At 38.4% G+C, this 20,492-nt stretch overlaps 1 pseudogene; it reads left to right on the top strand.

Annotated features, from left to right (window-relative positions):
- The first annotated feature begins 3,714 nt into the window (after positions 1-3,714).
- Positions 3,715-20,463, top strand: LOC133239068 (olfactory receptor 5M5-like; annotated as a pseudogene).
- Positions 20,464-20,492: the final 29 nt, after the last annotated feature.

The raw sequence follows: 20,492 nt of genomic DNA, 5'->3' as shown, positions 1-20,492 counted from the left end.
TTACAACACCAATTTCACTTATTTCAAATCTATATCCTGGACTTAAAAGAAGAAGAGACGATCTGAAAACATGCTTGAAGCCAGAATTTCCAGCCTGATCTCCTCACACCTGATCTCCTGATCTCCTCTACACCTTGGAAAGGTGTAGACCTTTCCAAGAACCAGTTCCTGGAATATTTCTCTAGTGCTTAGGATTTCTAAACACACCTTGACAGGTTGTAAATCTCCAGTAACAAAAAGTGGGCCTCCATCAATATCTAGGTCTTTGGGAGTAGATGTTTGTTTTTACATGGTGTGAGAAGTGCTGGTTATTCCACCATTGGCCCTGAGGAGAAGAGAACATTCATTAGCTGCAAGATTTCTCTCCTGAAATATCCTTCATTATCAGAGTTTTCTAAAACTAAAGAAAATCAACCCTGAATATTCACTGGAAGGACTGAGGCTGAAGCCAAAGCTCCAATATTGTCCACCTGAGGCAAAGAACCAGCTCACTGGAAAAGACCCTGATTCTGAGAAAGATTCAGGGCAGGAGGAAAAGGGGATGACAGAGGATGAGATGGTTGGATGGCATCACCGATTCAATGGACTTGAGTCTGAGCAAACTTTATGAACCAGTGAAGGACAGGGAAGCCTGATATGCTGTGTTGAGTTCAGTCACTCAGTCGTGTCCGACTCTCTGCATCCCCACAGACTGCAGCACACTTGGCTTCCCTGTCCATCACCAACTCCTGGAGTTTACCCAAACTCATGTCCATTGAGTCGGTAATGCCATCCAAGCATCTCATTATCTGTTGTTCCCTTCTCTTCCTGTCCTCAGTCTTTCCCAGCATCAGGGTCTTTTCAAATGGGTCAGCTCTTCTTATCAGGTGGCCAAAGTACTGGAGTTCCAGCTTCAACATCAGTCCTCCCAATGAACACTCAGGACTGATCTCCTTTAGGGTGGACTGCTTTGATCTTCTTGCAGTCCAAGGGACTCTTAAGAGTCTTTTCCAACACCACAGCTCAAAAGCATCAATTCTTTGGTGCTCAACTCTCGCATCCATACATGACTCCTGGAAAAAACCATAGCATTGACTAGATGGACCTTTGTTAACAAAGTAATGTCTCTGTTTTTTAATATGCTGTCTAGGTGGGTCATAACTTTCCTTCCAAGAATTAAGCATCTTTTAATTTCATGGCTGCAGTGCTGTGTTCATGGGGTCGCAATGAATTGGACGTGACTAACGTCTGAATAGTAACAATCAGAGTTTTCTGCCTACATCTCCAAAGTTTAATTAAGATATGGATTCCTGGAACATGCCAACCCCATTCCTGGGTCACAGAATGATTCATTGGATAGAGGTTCTAAAAGCCTACAAGCAAATAATTATCTTATCCAGGAACACAAATTCCAGGCTAAAACAACTCATGATAATGAAGAAGAATAAAAGCCATTGAAATGAAATGTTTTTCCATCTTTCTTTTTATTGTCCTCCTTTAAAAAAATAAGAAATAGGTAGGGCAGATAGTATACTTATTTTATAAATAAAAACACTTCAGCTCTAAAACTATTTAGTTCTGGGGGGGATGGCCCCAGGGTTCCTACTTCAATTAATATTTTAAAGAGTCATAGATCTGAAGTCATCTCCTATGGGGGCTTGCCTCTGATCATCATATATTAAAGATTCGATGATCTCATTAAATATAAATGAGAATAAAAGTATTTTAGCTGATGCTGAGTTCATATCATCTCTGATTAAGTTGTTTAGGATTTTCCCTTTTTTTGTGAAAATCTGAAGGTTTTAACAGAGAAAAAGATTTGGAAGCACATCAACTTTGTTGCATCCACTGGATGTATAAATGCTTCTGTGTGCTTTGGGGAAATTATCTACCTTTTGATGTTCAATTTCATCTTCAGTAAATATAGTGTAATATAATGACATTTGCCTCCATGGGTTGTTTGAGGAGACATGAGATCCTGTATGTAGAATGCTGGCATATTGAGATATTCAATTTATCTTCCCTTCCCCTATCACGTTAATCATTTATAGAAGAACAAACAATAGTCATAGTTTTTATTGCATATTTGACATCTCTCAAAAATTGATTAATAGATATTTTAGATCTGCAGTACTCAATAGAGTAGCCATTATGTATGTGTGGCCACTGAGCACTTACTATGTGACCAGTCAAATGGAGGCGGGCTATATAAATATATAATACATACTATATTCAAAGCCTCAGAACAAGAAAAAAAAAAGAAATTTAAAACATATTAATAATTTTTATATTTCTTTCATGTTAAAATGAAAATATTTTGAGTATATACAGGAGTAGCAAAGTTGGAAGAAGGTATTTGCTGTGACCAGTGTGTTCTCTTGGCAAAATTCTGTTGACCTTTGCCCTGCTTCATTCTGTACTCCAAGGCCAAATTTGCCTGTTACCCCAGGTGTTTCTTGACTTCCTACATTTGCATTCCACTCCCCTATAATAAAAAGGGCATCTTTTTTTTTTTTTTTTTTGGTGTTAGTTTTGAAGGTCTTGTAGGTCTTCATAGAACCATTCAACTTCCACTTCTTTGGCCTTAGTGTTTGGGGCATAGACTTGGTTTACCATGACACTGAATGGTTTGCCTTGGAAACAAACAGAGGTCATTCTTTCATTTTTGAGATTGCATCCAAGTACTGCATTTCAGACTCTTTCATTGATTATAAAGGCTACTCCATTTCTTCTAAGGGATTTTTTGCCCACAGTAGTAGATATAATGGTCATCTGAATTAAATTTGCCCATTCTGGTCCATTTTAGTTCACTGATTCCTAAAATGTCGATGTTCACTCTTGTCATCTCCTGTTTGATCAATTCCAATTCGCCTTGATTCATGGACCTAACATTCCAGGTTCTTATGCAGTACCAGTTTTTATAGCATCAGACTTTACTTCCACCACCTGTCACATCCATAGCTCGACGTTGTTTTCACTTTGGCTCAAACTCTTCATTCTTGCTGGAGTTATTTCTCCACTCTTCTCCAGTATTATATCAGGTACCTACCAACCTGGGAGATCATCTTTCAGTTCTCAAAGCAAGAATACTGGTGTACAAAATGAAGCAGGGCAAAGGCTAGCAGAGTTAGTTAGACTTGGATTACTGTGATACTGAATGGTTTGCCTTGGAAACAAACAGAGATCATTCTGTCATTTGGTTTCTCAGCAAATCCTAGAACATCATAGAAAAGTTGAGATCCAGTTTAAATCCTACCCCTTTATACAGTTTGACTTTTTCATTTTCTTGGGGCTCACCGATAGCTATGTGCTCATAGCAATGGCTTATGACTGCTACATGGCCAACTAAAAACCCTTGTTATATGGCAGCAAAATGTCCCGAGGTGTCTGCCTTTCTCACTGCTACATCTTATATTTATGGCTTTGCAAATGGTCTTGCACAGACCATCCTGATGGCCACTCCTTCTGTGGACCCAATGAATTAAACCACTTTTACGGTGCAGACTCACTGCTCTTAGTCCTGGCCTGCTCAGATACTTATGTCAATGAAACTGCCATGTTTGTGGTGGCTGGTTCCAACCTCATGTTTGCTCTCACCATCATCCTCATCTCCTACGTTGTCATCTTTACAGCCATTCTGCAAGATCGTTCTCAAGAAGGGAGGTGCAAGTCCTTCTCCACTTGTGGGTCTCATCTGACAGTTGTCACTATGTTTTAATGGGACACTGTTCTTTGATGTATCTGAGGCTGCCTTCTGAGGCATCTGTAGAACAGACCAAAATTGCAGCTGTTTTTTATATCTTTCTGAGTCCTATGCTAAACCTTTTGATCTACAGCCTTCAGAACAAAGATGTTAAAAGAGCAATAAGGAGAGTGATTCAAGAGAAAATTTTTGTCAAATTAGGTACACATTTGGCCAGAGGTATGTAATATATTTAAGAGAGAATTTTAAATTAACGAGTCACTTTTTGTCATTGACTTATTTTTTTCCTTTTGCAATTCACTTATGAAATGTGGAAGAATCTGTCAGATCATTAGCTTGTGTCATTTCAGTGTATTTAAAATGAATACTATCCCTCTGGGTCATCCCAGTGCACCAGCCCCAAGTAAAATTAAACAAACAAACAAAAAACTACTCAATAAATAAATAAATAAATAAAATAAAATGAATACCATATGGAAATTCAATGACAAGACCAAACAGCATTGTTATTTTTGTAATATTAGTAAAGGACAGATAATTCTGTGCACAGTATTCATAAAGGTAGAAAGTTATAAGAGACAGAATTACCAATGATGCTAAGACAATGCCAATTTGTTTGATTTGAGGGGTTTAAAATTTTCCAAATTATTTTCCAAAACTTGTCAATAGTATAAGGAGGAATGTTTTTTGCTTAGATGGTTGGTTTTTTCCTTTGTTCACGTTACATATCCAAGAAGCTTTTTGGGTATCTTAAATTATTACTCTAAGAACTATATTTACTTATTAGTACTGGTCAAACAGAATCCTCATTGATTAAATGTTTGACAGAAAAGCCAAATTTCCTTTAGATTTTAAAAGATATTTCTTTTCTTTTTTTTTTACCAATATACCTCTGGCATTAACTTATATTGGCTTTCACTTTTTTTTTTAGTATGCACTGTTAACAGCTCACAGACAAAAATAGTGAATAATATAAAGAGCGCTTTTTGAAGCATACTTTATCATCATGAAGTTTTCACACAATGACACTTTGTTTCAAATTTGCACAAATCTCCATGTCACGGACCTGACTGCACACCTTTGGCATCTCCCCCTGGGATGTACAGGTTGGGGAAGATCACAGTGCTAGAAAACTCCTCAGAAGAGAGAAGAGTTGAACAGAACTTGGTTGTGTTAGGTCAATCGAGTTGATTTTTTTTTAAACTGATTTATAACTGATTTGCAATTTTAAGTTTCAGGTATACAACATTTGAGAGTCACTCAATCATGTCCGACTCTTTGTGATCCCATGAACTGTAGCCTGCCAGGCTCCTCTGTCCATGGGGATTCTCCAGGCAAGAATACTCAAGTGGGTTGACTTGCCCCTCTCTAGGGGATCTTTCAGACTCAGGGATTGAACCCAGGTCTCCTGCATTGCGGGCAGATTACTTGGTGTCTGAGCCACCAGGAAAGCTGGGTGTTCAGCATAGTGATTTACAATTTTTAGAACTGTTAAAGAGGCTTCTCCAGTGGCTCAGTGATAAAGGATCTGCTTGCAGTGTTGGCGACTCAGAAAATACAGGTTTCAGAACTGGGTTGAGAAGATCCACTGGCAGAGGAAATGTTTAAAAAGCAGTAAGAAGAGCGATTCAAAATAAATTATTTGCCAAATAGCATAGACATTTTGGTCACAGGTATGTAACATATCCATATTCTCTGATCAATCAGTGAGCACTTTAAATTAACAAATCATTTTGGCTATTGACTATTCTTTTCCTTTTGTAAATCACCTATGAGACTTAGAAGAATGTTATCAAATTGTTAATTTTGACTCAGTATATTAAAATAATACCACACATATATTAAGACATGAGACCAAACAGCACTGTCATTGTTCTATAAACTTAGCAAAAGACGGATTATTCTATCTACATTACCTATAGTCACCAAACATGTGAACTTGTTTGTTGGATTGTTTCTTTTGTATTTTCCATTCAAATTATATAGGAATGAAGATTTTTAGGAATCTCAGGTTATTACTCCAAGATGTATCTTTAGGTATTAGTACTGGTCCAATAGAATCCTCATTCATAAGATTGTTGATGTAAATCCTAAATATACTAGAGAATATTTTTATTATTTCTTTTAAGTGTTTTAAGCTATTTATATCCCTATCAGAAAACTAGGTTTGAGGTTTCATTTTTTTGTTGTTATTATGAATGATTTCCAGTACACATACAAAATATAAACCAACATAAAGGCTACCAGTTCCAGGATAACTAGCAATTAATATAATACACAATGCCACATTCTTCATTTTTTAAATTTTTATTTCATCTTGGAGCATAGTTGTTTAACAATATTGTGTTAGTTTCAGGTGTACAGCAAAGTGACTTTGGACTGCAAGGAGATCCAACCAGTCCATTCTGAAGGAGATCAGCCCTGGGATTTATTTGGAAGGAATGATGCTAAAGCTGAAACTCCAATATTTTGTTCACTTCATGTGAAGAGTTGACTCATTGGAAAAGACTCTGATGCTGGGAGGGATTGGGTGCAGCAGGAGAAGGGGACAACAGAGGATGAGATGGCTGGATGGCATCACTGACTCGATGGATGTGAGTCTGAGTGAACTCCGGGAGTTGGTGATGGACAGGGAGGCTTGGCATGCTGCGATTCATGGGGTTGCAAAGAGTAGGACATGACTGAGCGACTGAACTGAACAGCAAAGTGACTTAGTCATACATATACATGTATCTATATTTTTCAAATTGTTTTCCCATTTAAATTAATATAGAATATTGAACAGCCTTCCCTGTGCTATAACAGCAGATCCTTTTATTTCATTGTTTTAGCAACTCAGATCCTGCATCTCTGCATATCATAGACATTTGGCATCTCCTCCTGATGCATATCTGGGGGAGATTATGACACTGAAACATGCTTAGAAGAGATGGGAACTGAGCAGACCAGGGTCCCATCAAGTCTGTCTAGTGAATTTTCTTTTATCAGATCTTCAGTGTCCTTACAGATGTTTGAATTTTCATACATGAAAATGGAGAGAGATGATGTGGATTTGCTTATTTTCTTTTGTAGTTTTTAAAACTCTTGAGACTATATTATTAGGTCTTATCAAGTACTAAACTAGTATTCTTCCTTTTATCATTTATACTTTCTATCCCTTCTATGATGTATAAAGTCTACAAGTGTGATTTGTCTGATATTCACATATACTTGGATGCTTTTTGTTTGTTTTTAGTTGGTTATGTCTAGTATGCTTATTTTGACATTTTTACTTTCAGGCTTGAAGTCCTTTTGATCACTATTTCTTATTTTATTGTGGATATTTACACTTTTGAATATTTCTGACAACTTTGTGCTTTTCATAAACTTCTTTATGCTTTTTCTCCTCTTTAACTACTGTGAATTAAATCATATTTTGCAACTTTCCCTCCTTTTTAATCCTTGTTTGATTATGATGCATTCTATTTTCTATTATTAATAAGTTCCCTTAAATTGTGTATGCATATTTGTCTTAACTTAGTCTTCATTAATCAGTATATCTACTTTGCTATTAAATAATAAAAGGAACATACAACATTTTAATTATGAATTTATCCTGTTTCTAACTTGTAAACTTTCATTTGCAGGTATAAAAAAAAATCATTAATATTAAATTATTTATTAATGAACTTTAAATATCTATAAGTGAAAGAGAAGAGTGAAAAAGTTGGCTTAAAGCTCAACTTTCAGAAATCTAAGATCATGGCATCTGGTCCCATCACTTCATGGGAAGTAGATGGGGAAACAGTGGTTGACTTTATTTTGGGGGACTCCAAAATCATTGCAGATGGTGATTGCAGCCATAAAATTAAAAGACTCTTACTCCTTGGAAGAAAAGTTATGACCAACCTAGATAGCATATTCAAAAGCAGAGATATTACTTTGCCAACAAAGGTCCGTCTAGTCAAGGCTATGGTTTTCCCAGTGGTCATGTATGGATGTGAGAGTTGGACTGTGAAGAAAGCTGAGTGCCAAAGAATTGATGCTTTTGAACTGTGGTGTTGGAGAAGACTCTTGAGAGTCCCTTGGACTGCAAGGATATCCAACCAGTTCATCCTAAAGGAGACCAGTCCTGGGTGTTCATTGGAAGGACTGATGCTGAGGCTGAAACTCTAATACTTCATTCACCTCATGTGAAGAGTTGACTCATTGGAAAAGACCCTGATGCTGGGAGGGATTGGGGGCAGGAGGAGAAGGGGACAACAGAGGATGAGATAGCTGGATGGCATCACTGACTCGATGGGCATGGGTTTGGGTTAACTCCGGGAGTTGCTGATGGACAGGGAGGCCTGGTGTGCTGTTACTCATGGGGTCGCAAAGAGTTGGACATGACTGAGCGACTGAACTGAACTGAACTGATATTGTATATTATTACAGTTATAATTATTTTAACTGGTGATTCAATGTTTGTGTTCCTTTAACTTTTGTGACATTTATCAATTTTTTTCTGACTATTATATGGCACCCACTCTTCATTTCTGGTTTAGTTTTCTCCTGTGTGACATATATCCTTCATCAGTTCTTTGAAAGTCTGTCTCTATATCCACTTATCTGAGAATATCACTTGTCCATTCTCAAAGGGAATTTTATTTGTGTATGAATGTATAAAGACAGATACTTGCTTTCAGTATTTAAAATATCTTATATTCTGGCTTCTTTTTGTTTGGCTATGCAGATGGATGTATTACCAGATTATTTGTTATTTCTCTGTGGATAAGATACTATCTTTTTCAATTTCTAATATTCAGTTTCAGTGTTTGTTGGGATTTAGTTATATTTATGTTTTTGTATTTTCAGTGCATCTTCGCTGATTTCTTAAAGTCATATACTCTTAAGATATATATTCTTTTTTTGTGTGTCTTTTTAAAAACTATTATTATTATATATTTTTTACTTTACAATATTGTATCGGTTTTGCCATATATCAACATGCATCCACCACGGGTGTACATATGTTCCCCACCCTGAACACCCCTCCCACTTCCCTTCCCATACCATCCCTCTGGGTCATCCCAGTGCACCAGCTCCAAGCTTCCTGTATCCTGAGTCGAACCGGGACTGGCGGTTCATTTCTTATAAGCATATATTCTTACAGTATCATATAACTTTAATTCATAGAAATTTTAAAGTTGCATATTTAATATTATCATTGTAACTGACTCATGATCATATTATTCCCAGTATTCTCAGTGTCATGAGGACCACGTCTAAGATCCTTGTCTAGCTTTGCTCAGTAATTTAAAGTCAGATTATTAATCACAAAACCTAGAATAGAGATATTCAGAATAAATATCACGTGAGTTAATAAACTATCACTACGTCCTTTGCATTATAGTTCTTTGAGTAGTGAAAAGATCTACTCTCTTTCACTTTTCAACATAATTTTTATTCAATCTAAATTATTTAGAATCTTACTGTACAGTTTCCATTCCTCATGGCTTCTACCATGAAACAGAAATATTTGAAGGAAAAAAACTATCTTTATGTTTTTCTTACACTTTTTGCATTGACCACACAGTGGCAAACAGAAGATTTTCTCTGAATATTTGACAACTATGTGGATGGTATGAATGAACAGATTAATTGATAAGTGAATGCCTTTATAACCAGATAATGTGCAGCATTGTGTGAACATGCCACATTTCTATTCTAAGCAACACGATATTGACTAATAATCTGTTGGATCCCAGCCTCACAGTTTATTAACTGTAGGTTCCAGGGAAAGTTAATTAACCTCTATTTGTTTCCCTGGAGAAGGGAATGGCAAACCACTTCAGTATTCTTGCCTTGAGAACCCCATGAACAGTATGAAAAAGCAAAATGATAGGATACTGAAAGAGGAACTCCCCAGGTCGGTAGGTACCCAATATGCTACTGGAGATCAGTGGAGAAATAACTCCAGAAAGAATGAAAGGATGGAGCCAAAGCAAAAACGATACCCAGTTGTGGATGTGACTGGTGATAGAAGCAAGGTCCGATGCTGTAAAGAGCAATATTGCATAGGAACCTGGAATGTCAGGTCCATGATCAAGGCAAATTGGAAGTGGTCAAACAAGAGATGGCAAGAGTGAATGTCGACATTCTAGGAATCAGTGAACTCAAATGGACTGGAATGGGTGAATTTAACTCAGATGACCATTATATCTACTACTGCAGGCAGGAATCCCTCAGAAGAAATGGAGTAGCCATCATGGTCAACACAAGGGTACAAAATGCAGTATTTGGATGCAATCTCAAGAACGACAGAATGATCTCTGTTTGTTTCCAAGGCAAACCATTCAATATCACAGTAATCCAAGTCTATGCCCCAACCACTAATGTGGAAGAAGCTGAAGTTGAATGGTTCTATGAAGACCTACAGGACCTTTTAGAACAAACACCACAAAAAGATGTCCTTTTCATTATGGGGGACAGGAATGCAAAAGTAGGAAGTCAAGAAACACCTGGAATAACAGGCAAAGTTGGCCTTGGAATACAGAATGAAGCGGGGCAAAAACTAATAGAGTTTTGCCAAGAAAATGCACTGGTCAGAGCAAACACCCTCTTTCAACAACACAAGAGAAGACTCTACACATGGACATCACCAGATGGTCAACACCGAAATCAGATTGATTATATCCTTTGCAGCCAAAGATGGAGAAGCTCTATACAGTCAACAAAAACAAGACCAGGAGTTCACTGTGGCTCAGATAATGTATTCCTTATTACCAAATTCAGACTTAAATTGAAGAAAGTATGGAAAACCACTAGACCATTCAGGTAGAAATAGATTTAAGGGCCTTGATCTGATAGATACAGTGCCTGATGAACTATGGAATGAGGTTCATTACATTGTACAGGAGACAGGGATCAAGACCATCCCCATGGAAAAGAAATGCAAAAAAGCAAAATGGCTGTCTGGGGAGGCCTTACAAATAGCTGTGAAAAGGAGAGAAGTGAAAAGCAAAGGAGAAAAGGAAAGATATAAGCATCTGATGCAGAGTTTCAAAGAATGGCAAGACTAGATAAGAAAGCCTTCCTCAGCTATCAATGGAAAGAAATAGAGGAAAACAACAGAATGGGAAAGACTAGAGATCTCTTCAAGAAAATTAGAGATACCAAGGGAACATTTCATGCAAAGATGGGCTCAATAAAAGACAGAAGTGGTATGGACCTAACAGAAGCAGAAGACATTAAGAAGAGGCGGCAAGAATACACAGAAGAACTGTACAAAAAAAGATCTTCATGACTCAGATAAAAATGATGGTGTGATCACTCATCTAGAGCCAGACATCCTGGAATGTGAAGTCAAGTGGGCCTTAGAAAGCATCACTACGAACAAAGCTAGTGGAGGTGATGGAATTTCAGTTGAGCTATTTCAAATCCTGAAAGATGATGCTGTGAAAGTGCTGCACTCAATATGCCAGCATATTTGGAAAACTCAGCGGTGGCTACAGGACTGGAAAAGGTCTCAAAGAAAGGCAATCCCAAAGAAAGGCAATGCCAAAGAATGCTCAAACTACCATACAATTGCACTCATCTCACATGCTAGTAAAGTAATGCTCAAAATTCTTCAAGCCAGGCTTCAGCAATACGTGAAACACGAACTTCCAGATGTTCAAGCTGGTTTTAGAAAAGGCAGAGGAACCAGAGATCAAATTGCCAACAACTGCAGGACCATGAAAAAAGCAAGAGAGTTCCAGAAAAACATCTATTTCTGCTTTATTGACTATCCCAAAGCCTTTGACTCTGTGGATCACAATAAACTGTAGAAAATTTTAAGAGATGGGGATACCAGATCACCTGACCTGCCTCTTGAGAAACCTATATGCAGGTCAGGAAGCAACAGATAGAACTGGACATGGAACAACAGACTGGTTCCAAGTAGGAAAAGGAGTATAAGGCTGTATATTGTCACCCTGCTTATTTAACTTATATGCAGAGTACATCATGAGAAATGCTAGAATAGAAGAAGCACAAGCTGAATTAAGATTGCCAGGAGAAATATCAGTAACCTCAGATATGCAGATGACACCACCCTTATGGCAGAAAGTGAAGAGGAACTCAAAAGCCTCTTGATGAAAGTGAAAGAGGAGAGTGAAAAAGTTGACCTAAAGCTCAATATTCAGAAAACTAAGATCATAGCATCTAGTCCCATCACTTCATGGGAAATAGATGGGGAAACAGTGGAAACAGTGTCAGACTTTATATTTTCGGGGGCTCCAAAATCACTGCAGATGGTGACTGCAGCCATGAAATTAAAAGACGCTTACTCCTTGGAAGGAAAGTTATGACCAACCTAGATAGCATATTGAAAAGCAAAGACATTACTTTGCCCACAAAGCTCCATCTAGTCAAGGCTATGGTTTTTCCGGTGGTAATGTATGGATGTGAGAGTTGGAATGTGAGGAAAGCTGAGAACTGAGGAATGATGCTTTTGAACTGTGGTGCTGGAGAAGACTCTTGAGAGTCCCTTGGACTGCAAGGAGATCCAACCAGTCCATTCTAAAGGAGATCAGTCCTGAGTGTTCAATGGATGGACTAATGCTAAAGCTGAAGCTCCAGTACTTTGGCCACCTCATGCGAAGAGTTGACTCATTGGAAAAGACCCTGATGCTGAGAGGGATTGGGGGTAGGGGGAGAAGGGGATTGCAGAGGATGAGATGGCTGGATGGCATCACCGACTCGATGGGCATGGGTTTGGGTTAACTCCGGGAGTTGGTGATGGACAGGGAGGCCTGGTGTGCTGTGATTCTGGGGTTGCAAAGAATCGGCCACGATTGAGTGACTGAACTGAACTGAACTGAACTGAATATGTACAAAATATGGATAACTTAATATATCCCCCAATCAGCTCAAAATGTCAAGACATTTAGGCTTAAGTTCAAACAAACAATGAGTCCCATTGCTTTACCATTTCACGGGATTTGATTCCTTGATAATATTGGGGTATGGCAAGAATTCATGTCTTCACTGAACTTAAGATTAAAAAAATAGTGAAACACTTATGTTTGTTCATAGCCTGAATTGTTTTCTATGAAAAATAGTTGAACCTTAAGGAGCTGGTTCTTCTGTGACATTCTGGTATAAACTTCTCAGAGTCTTCACATCAGTGCTGTCCCTTGGAAATCATTCTCCTTTCACAGGTAGGACTTGGTATTGTTAAAATATATTTTGGATATTAGAAATAGATACTTTAATCAATAAAAATAAAATTGTGGCCTGAAATCTACTCTCATAAATTAGAAAATGCTTTTATAAACAATTATAAAATGAATCAATAAAAAAATCTGAGTTTGCATAAAAAATAACAGCACATATTTATAATAAATACAATGTGAGAAACATTCTTCATTGAAAGTTGTATGAAAATCATTATTATTTTATAAATTAGGCAATGTTCTTTTTTAAAAGTTTTCTTCTCTTTCTCTGCAATGTGGGTAAAAATGTATTAGTGGTACCTAGATCATCAGCTAAGTAATTACTGTTATTGAGTACTTTCTACTATGAAAGTGAAAAAAAAAAAGTGAATGTGCTCATCACTCAGTCATGTGCAAATCTTTGCATGGACCAAAGCTCACCAGGCTCCTCTGTCCATGACTTATTGAGGTAAGAATACTGGAGTGGAGAGTGTCTTCCTGAACCAGGGATTGAACCCATGTCACCTGCATTGCAGGCATTTCTTAACCATCTGGGCGACCAGTGAAGTCCACATTCTCCTATGTTGCCCCCTCTAATTGCCACTAACTTTCACCTGATGCAAGTGATATGCTATGTTTCCCCCACAAAACAGGATGCCATAAGCACACACATCATATGTAAGATACAATTCAGTTTGACAAATGCTAAAATGTGACTCTCAGATTCAGGAGTCATTTCTAAGTACTGGACAAATTGTTTTGGACACTTACCTCAGACAGGTAAGTGTGAGAACTCATTAAGTGAAAATTACCACCCTCATTAACATACAGATGAAAAAAATAAGCAGGTTTACATTTTTTTCTATTTTCTCATAGTACAAATGTTTATAAATGTACCTTGGAGTGGTATCATAATGGAAAAAGAAAAATAGATCAAAGACCACATGGCAGAGCTCAGCATGAGGGTGATTGTCCAGAGTACAAAGCTTGTTAGACTCCAGAGCCATCTCTGCCCACTTCTCTCTGAGTTTTCCTTGCCCCATCATGTAGGATGTTGTGCTCTGTTTTTGTGAAGAAACGTCATAACCATGAAGTATTCAAGTAAATTATCTAACATGTTGACTGTTTGCACTATCTCAATTCTTCACAGTAAATATGGAATGGAGATGTTAATTATTTGGGGGTCTTATTGATGATTTAATAAATATAGAGATTAAAGAAACAATCCAGAAAAAAAATAATGTTTGCTTGTTATGACAATAAATATAAGCATCAATTCAGTTCAGTTCAGTCTCTCAGTCGTGTCCAACTCTTTGCGAACCCATGAATTGCAGCACGCCAGGCCTCCCTGTCCATCACCAACTCCCGGAGTTCACTAAGACTCACGTCCATCGAGTCAGTGATGCCATCCAGCCATCTCATCCTCTGTAGTCCCCTTTTCCTCCTGCCCCCAATCCCTCCCAGCATCAGAGTCTTTTCCAATGAGTCAACTCTTCGCATGAGGTGGCCAAAGTACTGGAGTTTCAGCTTTAGCATCATTCCTTCCAAAGAACACCCAGGACTGATCTCTTTAGAATGGACTGGTTGGATCTCCTTGCAGTCCAAGGGACTCTCAAGAGTCTTCTCCAACACCACAGTTCAAAAGCATCAATACTTCGGCGCTCAGCTTTCTTCACAGTCCAACTGTCACATCCATACATGACCACAGGAAAAACCATAGCCTTGACTAGACGGACCTTTGTTGGCAAGGTAATGTCTCTGCTTTTGAATATGTTATCTAGGTTGGTCATAACTTTCCTTCCAAGGAGTAAGCATCTTTTAATTTCATGGTTGCAATCACCATCTGCAGTGATTTTTGAACCCCCCAAAATAAAGTCTGACACTGTTTCCACTGTTTCCCCATCTATTTCCCATGAAGTGATGGGACCAGAAGGCATGATCTTCGTTTTCTGAATGTTGAGCTGTAAGCTAACTTTTTCACTCTCCACTTTCACTTTCATCAAGAGGCTTTTTAGTTCCTCTTCACTTTCTGCCATAAGGGTGGTGTCATCTGCATATCTGAGGTTATTGATACTTTGCCCGGCAATCTTGATTCCAGCTTGTGCTTCTTCCAGTCCAGCATTTCTCATGATGTACTCTACATATAAGTTAAATAAGCAGGATGATGATATACAGCCTTGACGTCCTCCTTTTCCTATTTGGAACCAGTCTGTTGTTCCATGTCCAGTTCTAACTGTTGCTTCCTGACCTGCATATAGATTTCTCAAGAGCCAGGTCAGGTGGTCTGGTATCCCCATCTCTTTCAGAATTTCCCACAGTTTATTGTAGCATAGGTGTTTATAAAAGGAAACCAAATGATTGTGATTTCATTGATTTAGATGACTTTGGCATGGGCTTCCCTTGTGGCTCAGCTGGTAAATAATCTGCCTGCAACGTAGGAGACCTGGGTTTGATCCCTGGGTTGGGAAGATCCCCTGGAGAAGGTAAAAGCTACCTACTCGAGAACTCTGGCCAGGAGAATTCCATGGACTGTGTAGTTCATTGGGTCACAAACAGTTGGACACGACTGAGTGACTTTCACTTTCACTTTCAATTTACCACCCTGGTCAATAAATTCAAATATCTCAGTAGGATAATGAACTAGTGTAAATGGGTGAGAAAGCAGGCGTGGTTCTTCATTTACAAAGTGTTTTAAACATGATCTGTGTCCATCCCTGTACTGTAGCTTTTAATAAGAGTTGTTATAACAATGACCTACCTGGTCATTTCCTGCTACTGAACAAAAATATAGATTCTTCCAGCACTGCCTTTATGGTTTCCTTTATCATTCACAAAAGTTGAAAAGTGAACCTTATGATTTTTCACATAATATCACAATTTTGTAGGTAATATGATTATTATTATCAGTGTGACCATTTACATGTTTTAAAAAACTTGAAACAAATTTTTATCATCTAATTTATTCTTACCCTCTGTAAGAGTTAAAATGAGGGGTAGTTTCAGCAAAATCATTACAGTTTGGGGATGTGTCTGACAATCATTTTAAAATAATTGTCTCCTCCCCGAAGAGAAAACTTTTCATACAATATTTCCCCTAATTAGGCCCTCCTTTATTATTTAATATCAATTATATACATATGTGTGTTTGTATAAAAAGCTACACATATTTTTGTGTAATGTATACTTATTTTTATAGAAAAAAGAACTGACTTACTTTTGTGTCCCATGTACCAAATTATGCCCTCAATATTTGGCTATAATAAACAAAACTAAGGATATCCTGAATGGTATAGGGGTTTTCCCTACTATCTTCAATTTAAGTCTGGATTTGGCAATAAGGAGCTCATGATCTGAGCCACAGTCAGCTCCCGGTCTTGTTTTTGCTGACTGTATAGAGCTTCTCCATCTTTGGCTGCAAAGAATATAATCAATCTGATTTTGGTGTTGACCATCTGGTGATGTCCATGTGTAGAGTCTCCTCTTGTGTTGTTGGAAGGGGATCTTTGCTATGACCAGTGCATTTTCTTGGCAAAACTCTATTAGTCTTTGCCCTGCTTCATTCCGTATTTCAAGGCCAAAGTGAGAAATAGATTTAAGGGCCTTGATCTGATAGATACAGTGCCTGATGAACTATGGAATGAGGTTCGTTACATTGTACAGGAGACAGGGATCAAGACCATCCCCATGGAAAAGAAATGCAAAAAAGCAAAATGGCTGTCTGGGGAGGCCTTACAAATAGCTGTGAAAAGAAGAGAAGCAAAAAGCAAAGGAGAAGAGGAAAGATATAAACATCTGAATGCAGAGTTCCAAAGAATAGCAAGGAGAGAAAGAAAGACATCCTCAGAGATCAATGGAAAGAAATAGAGGAAAACAACAGAATGGGAAAGACTAGAGATCTCTTCAAGAAAATTACAGATACCAAGGGAACATTTCATGCAAAGATGGGCTCGATAAAAGACAGAAGTGGTATGGATCTAACAGAAGCAATATTAATAAGCAATATTAAGAAGAGGTGGCAAGAATACACAGAAGAACTGTACAAAAAACATCTTCACAACCCAGATAATTATGATGATGTGATCACTGACCTAGAGCCAGACATCCTGGAATGTGAAGTCAAGTGGGCCTTAGAAAGCATCACTACAAACAAAGCTAGTGGAGGTGATGGAATTCCAGTTGAGCTGTTTCAAATCCTGAAAGATTATTCTGTTGCACTCCTTACGCCAGCAAATGTGGAAAACTCAGCAGTGGCCACAGGACTGCAAAAGGTCAGTTTTCATTCCGATCCCAAAGAAAGGCAATGCCAAAAAATGCTCAAACTACTGCACAATTGCACTCATCTCACACACTAGTAAAGTGATGATCAAAATTCTCAAAGCCAGGCTTCAGCAATACATGAATCATGAACTTTCTGATGTTCAAGCTGGTTTTAGAAAAGGCAGAGGAACCAGAGATCAAATTGCCAACATCTGCTGGATCATGGAAAAAGCAATAGAGTTCCAGAAAAACACCTATTTCTGCTTTATTGACTATGCCAAAGCCTTTGACTGTGTGGATCACAATCAACTGTGGAAAATTCTGAAAGAGATGGGAATACCAGACCACCTGACCTGCTTCTTGAGAAACCTATATGCAGGTCAGGAAGCAACAGTTAGAACTGGACATGGAACAACAGACTGGATCCAAATAGGAAAAGGAGGACGTCAAGGCTGTATATTGCCATCCTGCTTATTTAACTTATATGCAGAGTACATCATGAGAAATGCTGGACTAGAAGAAGCACAAGCTGGAATCAAGATTGCCAGGAGACATATCAATAACCTCAGATATGCAGATGACACCACCCTTATGGCAGAAAGTGAAGAGGAACGAAAAAGCCTCTTGATGAAAGTGAAAGTGGAGAGTGAAAAAGTTGGCTTAAAGCTCAACATTCAGAAAACGAAGATCATGCCTTCTGGTTCCATCACTTCATGGGAAATAGATGGGGAAACAGTGGAAACAGTGTCAGACTTTATTTTTTTGGGCTCCAAAATCACTGCAGATGATGACTGCAGCCATGAAATCAAAAGACACTTACTCCTTGGAAGGAAAGTTATGACCAACCTGGATAGCATATTGAAAATCAGAGATGTTACTTTGCCAACAAACATCGGTCTAGTCAAGCCTTTTCCTGTGGTCATGTATGGATGTGAGAGTTGGACTGTGAAGAAGGCTGAGTGCCAAAGAATTGATGCTTTTGAACTGTGGTGTTGGAGAAGACTCTTGAGAGTCCCTTGGACTGCAAGGAGATCCAATCAGTCCATTCTAAAGGAGATCAGCCCTGGGATTTCTTTGGAAAGAATGATGCTAAAGCTGAAACTCCAGTACTTTGATCACCTCAATGAAGAGTTGACTCATTGGAAAAGACCCTGATGCTGGGAGCGAATGGGGACAGGAGGAGAAGGGGATGACAGAGGATGAGATGGCTGGATGGCATCAGTGACTTGATGGACATGATTCTGAGTGAACTCCGGGAATTGGTGATGGACAGGGAGGCCTGGCGTGCTGTGATTCATGGGTTTGCAAAGAGTTGTACATGACTGAGTGACTGAACTGAACTGAAGGATATCCTGAGATGTCTTAAAAGTGAAACAAGTTTTGGTGATGTGAGGGCCACCTTAGGCAGGCAAGAATGGATGAAGTGAACAGGCATCACTTTATGTTGTGATGTGAGGGATTAACTTAAAATGTCCCTGAGGTTAGAGTGGCAGATAGACAGACACTCTTTCTGTAAGTATGTATCTGTTCTACTTCCTTAAGTCCATTCAGCTCAGAAAATGCTTGAGCTTTATTGACTGATTTTTTAGACACTGCACCAAAATTATACTGAAAACAAACATCAAAATTTCAAAGAAAAGCAATGTTTAAGAGGAAATGTCAGTGACCAATTTATGAGAATGAATTGGAGAAAAGATAAAAGATTTTCATATAGGAAAGACTTGTGCAAAAGCATTGGAAAATATAACTAATTTTATGTAAAGGAATTCTACATTAAGTTAACTATTGAAAACATCAAATACATGTTTACTAGGATATTTCTGTGCTTTTTTAAAAGAATTTTTCTATGTGGACAATTTTTAAAGTACTTACTGAATTTCTGATAATATGGCTTCTGTTCTATATATAGAATATGTCAATGAGGCATGTGGGATCTTAGCTTCCTATCTGGAGATCAAACTCTCACCCCTTGCATTGTAGCACCACTGGATTCCCAGAGATGTCTCTTAGGTTACTTTAAAAGAAATTAATTTACTTATTTTAATTGGAGACTAATTACTTTACAATATTGTACTGGTTTTTGCCATACATTGACATGAATCAACCATTTATATGACATGTATTTAGAAGTTTGAGAGAGGTAAGCATCAGATGACACCATGTGAGTAATGGAAAAAAGACAAAGGACCAATTAATTTTTATTTCCTTTCTTTTCAAAATCATTGGAAGCTGAGCAAACACAAAGTTAAAGGAAAACTACACAGACGTGACTGAATTTATCCTCCTGGGACTGACAGATCGAGCTGAGTTGCAGCCTGTCCTTTTTGTGGTCTTCCTAGGTTCGATCCCTGGGTTGGGAAGATACCCTGGAGAAGGAAATGGCAACTCACTCCAGTACTCTTGCCTGGAAAATCCCGTGGACAGAGAAGCCTGATAGTCCATGGGTCGCAAAGAGTTGGACACGACTGAGCGACTTCACTCACTCACTCGCTCACTAGTCATCTATCAGATCACAGTCATCGGCAATGTGAGCATGATTTTGTTAATCAAACTGACTCAAAGTTTCACACTCCAATGTATTTCTTCCTCAGCCACCTCTCCTTTGTAGATCTCTGTTGTACCACGAATGTCACTCCTCAGATGCTGGTTAATCTCTCATCTAAGAAAAAAACCATTTCCTTCCTTGGTTGCTTTATACAATTTGACTTTTCCATTTTCTTGGGGCTCACAGATAGCTATAGGCTCAAAGCAATGGCTTATGACTGCTACATGGCCAACTAAAAACCCTTGTTATATGGCAGCAAAATGTCCTGAGGTGTCTGCCTCTCTCTCATTGCTGCTACTTATACTTGCAGCTTTGCAAATGGTCTTACCCAGACCATCCTGATGCTCCGCCTCTCCTACTGTGGACACAATGAAATCAACCACTTTTACTGTATGGACCCACTTTTCCTAGTCCTGGCCTGCTCAGATACTTATGTCAATGAAACTGCCACGTTTGTGGTGGCTGGTTCCAACCTCATGTTTGCTCTCACCATCATCCTCATCTCCTACATTGTCATCTTTACAGCCATTCTGCAAGGTCTTTCTCCAGAAGGGAGGTGCAAGTCCGTCTCTACTTGTGGGTCTCATCTGACAGTTGTCACTATGTTTTATGGGACACTGTTCTGGATGTATCTGAGGCCGCCTTCTGAGGCATCTGTAGAACAGACCAAAAATTCAGCTGTTTTTTATGTCTTTGTGAGTCCTATGCTAAACCCTTTGATCTACAGCCTTCAGAACAAAGATGTTAAAAGAGCAATAAGGAAAGTGTTTCAAGAGAAATTATTTGTCAAATCAGGTACACATTTAGTCAGAGGTATGTAATATAATTGTATTCTTTGACCAATTAGAGA

Source organism: Bos javanicus, chromosome 26, assembly GCF_032452875.1.
Source record: "Bos javanicus breed banteng chromosome 26, ARS-OSU_banteng_1.0, whole genome shotgun sequence".
In the NCBI taxonomy this organism is placed as follows: Eukaryota; Metazoa; Chordata; class Mammalia; order Artiodactyla; family Bovidae; genus Bos; species Bos javanicus.
This window is presented reverse-complemented; position numbering and strand designations above follow the sequence as displayed.